Source organism: Apaloderma vittatum, unplaced genomic scaffold (genome assembly GCF_000703405.1).
Source record: "Apaloderma vittatum isolate BGI_N311 unplaced genomic scaffold, ASM70340v1 scaffold11306, whole genome shotgun sequence".
NCBI classification, from domain to species: domain Eukaryota; kingdom Metazoa; phylum Chordata; class Aves; order Trogoniformes; family Trogonidae; genus Apaloderma; species Apaloderma vittatum.
The window spans coordinates 32,849-37,172 of record NW_009723380.1 but is presented as its reverse complement, the minus strand read 5'-3'; the positions used below and the strand labels follow the sequence as shown (position 1 = coordinate 37,172).

Genomic DNA, 4,324 nt, shown 5'->3' with positions numbered 1-4,324 from the left:
GCCTGGGCCAGTCTAGGATTCTATGATTCCTTCTTCTTAGGGGTTTTGAGTCATCTCACAATGTCTAATGCTTCTTGTTTATGCCTCTCTTCCACCAACTTGTAGTAGACCCCAGTTTTGATAATTCAGACAGTAACTGGATACCGCATGCATATCGTGGTTACAGTTTGGAGCTGACTGTGCTTCACCTTTTTATATAGGTTGTACAGGAAAATGAAAATGTCGTCTTCTGCTTGGAGTGTGCCCTGCGGCATGTGGAAAAACAGAAGTCTTGTCGGGGACTAAAAATGATGTACCGGTATGATGAGGTCAGTACGACACAGCTGAACGCTTCGGAGGAGGCGTAACTCTGCCAGCACCTCAGGAGATTGAGCTTGATTTTGGGTGGTTTGGGTTTGGTTTTTTTTTTTTTGGTGTGGGAAGAACACGCTTTATTATGGTCTAAGTTAAAGGAATAGAGGGAAATAGGGTTACAGAGATGAAATCTGAAGCATGAAGTGCACGAGTGGGTGTTAGAGAACAGAGAAGCCATTTAGTGCCCGGGGCTGCTGCAGTAGAACTGTGACACCTTGCCTGGATCTGTTAGTTCTGCACTTCGGGATAATTCCTCTCTGTTGAACTGGGAGTTGGCGCTGGCTTACTCCCGTCTAGCCTGAACCTCCTTTAAGGCAACCTTCTAGATGAGAGGTCCGGTAACAGCTTCAAGCGGCTGTGACCATGAGTTACTCATCACAGACCTCCAGCCGGCTGTGCCCAGGCTCTGGGCGAACAGGACGGTCCCATTAACACCTCCTCTCCCGCCCAGTTAGCTCCAGTGGCCACTGTGGGCGAGGGGGGGGCTGGGGAGCACTTTGCTGGTGGCCCCAGCTACGGAGAGCAAAGCAGTGGGTGAAACGAAACTCTTACAGCAGGGGGCTGCTACAAGCGGCTTTCTGAAACGGGCTGGGGTGAACGCGTAGAGGTACGGGGGGAAAAACACAGAAGGTCAGGGTGAAGCGGAGGAAGCTCGCATGCCCTCGCAGCTTTGTGCATTTTTAACTGTGGACTCTGTTCAGTACCAGGTACTGTCGGGTATAAATAAGTACAACCTAAAAAACCCAGACGAGAGTGAAACTGCACTAAACACTGAGGAGTTTCAGGAAGTTATTCAGAAATTTTCATGCGTTTCCTGTAGGGCTGAGATCATTCCGTCCCTTACATCCTGTGGTTTTACAACAGCGTCTCAAGGACAAAGTGAAATCTTCTCCTTGGATTTTAATTTTGGGCAACGTTACTGCAGATTTAAATTCATGGTGGTGTTTATAACTTTGTTCAGCAGTGGGTTTTGAGTGGTACCTACCTGAAGAACATTTCTCATTTACCCAAGTAACCTCGCAGCCCAGCTACTTCATTCTTCCTCAGAGTTCAGATATTCCTAGTTCTGCTATTACCAGCTTTTTAATTTTGGAGGGCGGCGGGGGGGGAGAAACTTTAGCAAGGGCTGCTGCTACTCAGTACTTTTTACAAAACTCATGGTTGGGAATAAGCGGTATACGAGCCGAGCTTCTGCACAGCTTGCAAATATATACATTTATATTTATTTTCCCCCTTCCCAGTTAGGTGCTTTCAGTCAAAAGGGCAGCGCCTGGAGAAAGAGCAGATGCTAATTTGTTTTTTTTTGTTGTGTTTCCCCCCCCACTTCCTGAACAGGAACAAATAATCAGTCTGGTCAATCAAATCTGTGGAAAAGTATCTGGTAAAAACGGCAGCATTGAGAACTGTATCAGCAAGCCTACACCAAAAAGAGGACCTCGTAAGAGAGCAACAGTCGATGTGCCATCATCTAGGCTTTCATCCTCCAGCTCATCCAAAAGTGCTTCAAGTTAATCCTGAAGATGCCAACACTCTCATTTTGTCAATTTATATATATTTTTTGTAATTATTATACCATAGTTTGGAGTACTTGCTGTAGAATACAAGCTGTCTTTGCACTAGCTCTAAAGAAGATTTTCTTCTGGTTTTAGAGAACTAATTTTGTTTTAGCATTAAACTGTTGAATTTTTTTTTTTTTGTACTTAGACTAGATAGATACAGCAGTCTGATTTTTCTAAACTGCCGTACGTTCACTGTTTTAAAACCGGCAAGGGGCTGATAAAATATTAATTTGTATTGTCCCTATGGCTGAGAAGAATAAAAAAGCCTTTTTGGTAACTGTGAAGAAAGGCTTTTAACCCATTTTTGGAATAGGTTAAAGTTTGATGTGTTTTATAATTTGTTCTCCAGTCATGTGAGCAGATTTTTCTAGAGAGAAAAGGGATAGGAGACAAAAACTTGAAAGAAATTGCTTTACTTTGGCTGTCTTTTATTCTGTCACAGCAAGATGAGTTTTGTAATTTTTTAAATTGGAGAATACACACTTTCTTTGGGAGGTTACGGCAGCTGAAGACGGACTTTGTTTCCTAACTGTAGGCAAAAGGAGGAGATTTGGAGTATGTTCTCTTTTACCAGCACATCACTATGCATCTGTTTTGAGGGGGAAAAATAAAACTTAAAAATAAAAAAAAAAAATAAAAAAAAGGAGGAAAAAAGACTGCCTGCCTTGAGGAGTCACGTGAGGGAAAACTGTGCCTGATTTCATTAGGAAATCCATTCTGTTATTTTTTGGTGCTGTTGGCTACTTTATCAAAAACCCTTCAATAGCATCCTTTAAAAAAAAAGAAAAAAAAAGTGATTGAAGCCATAAGTGCTTCTTTTGTCATAGACGTGCAATCTTTCTAACATTCCATTTCCATTCCACTGCTGTTTTTCACACCTTTACACAGTCGAGCATTAATTTGTTTTGAATTTGTTTCATTATATGATCACATTTAGAGCCACTAGCAGGTCTGCGTATTTCTTTTGAATGTGAAAATGCATTTGCTTTCATCTTGTCTATTTTTTTCTCTTCATGTTGTAACAAAAGAAAAAAAAAAATCACACCTTTTGTACATATGCCTGTAAATTTTTTTAAATACTTGAGCCTTTTCTTGGGGTGGGGGGAGGGATGGCAAAGAGACAAGATGAAGAAAAGCCTTACGTTTCACTTTCTTCATCGGTTGGATTGGATGCTTACAGGGTTTTTCTTGTAACATTTATAAGTGCTGCTTACATCACTGAACAACAACAAAAAATAATAATGGAGTAGCTGTTGCCCTTTTCTGGTTGTGTGTACAGTATGTGTGGAATAAAAAAGGGAAAATGTTTTCACAAACTGTTTTGTTTCGTAATTGAATTCAACAATACCGTAGCTACCCATATTGCACTGAGCTTGCCAGTGGTGACTGTCAGGAAAGTCCTATGATACAATTTGTTGGTTGTTGTTGCAGAAGACTGAACTGTTTTGGAATATTTAACAATAACATAAACCGAGTCAAGTGTTTTCAAATGTGGTTGTCTGGTTTTTATGGCCTTGCTGTGTACTTTTCCCTCTTGACAGTAAACTTCTGACTATGGCTTACAGTTTGACATTTAATTTATTAGCGCTGCTCTGCTCTCTTTCCTTGTAAGGAAAGACTTCATGTTGTTTATTGCCAGGTTTGGGGTTTTTTTGTTTACCTTCCAGGTTTGTACTACGAGGTTTAATAAAAAAAAAAACAACTTTTTTTGACATTTTTGTCTGTCTTCTGGAAAGCGACTAAGTAAAAGTCAGTGCCTGCAGGAAAAAAAAAAATCAAGCAACAGATGGCTCGTTAGCTGTATAACTGCCTTGTAAACAGCTAATTGTAAGTGGCGAGCTTCTAGCTTGCATGTCCCACCGAGGGGTCAGGAAACAGAGGAGAGAGAGAAATTCCTTAAGGAAAGCAGCCAGTTCCAGCTGGTGAGCAGTGGGAGATGCCTCTTGCCAACCACCAGCTCTGGAAGCGATCTACCTCGCGGCTCGTCCTTTTTACTTACGCTGGTTCCGATTATTCCTTCCCTCCGTGCACGAAGAGCGGGAGCCAGGAGCCTTCTCGGAGGGGAGCAGATCCCTGCGAACAGAGCGTGAGACTCGACAAGGAACAGATGTTAGGCACAGTCAGACTCGCAAGCTCGGAGAGCAAAAAAGAAAGAATAAAACGTCAGTAAGACAAGGATGACTACAGGTTCTAAGGGTTATCAAATGTACACAATTTATAATTTATTCAGGTTTATTTCCCTTAAATCACTGGCTTGCATCAGTGTAGTCAAACAGGTGTTACCATAGAAAAGTAAATTACACTGGTGCTCGGTATAAATAACCTTTTTTTTTTTTTTTTTTTTTCGGTGTGTGATTAGTCTCTATTCACTGTCATGGAGAAAATATTTGGGTAAGCAAGTAAAAGACATG

General features: G+C 41.4%; 1 long non-coding RNA gene across 1 annotated transcript; it reads left to right on the top strand.

Moving 5' to 3' along the window:
• The first annotated feature begins 177 nt into the window (after nt 1–177).
• Nucleotides 178–2,695, top strand: LOC104275972. Its single transcript, XR_717837.1, has 2 exons — nt 178–308; nt 1,690–2,695. It is a non-coding gene; the product is annotated as an uncharacterized LOC104275972 (long non-coding RNA).
• Nucleotides 2,696–4,324: the final 1,629 nt, after the last annotated feature.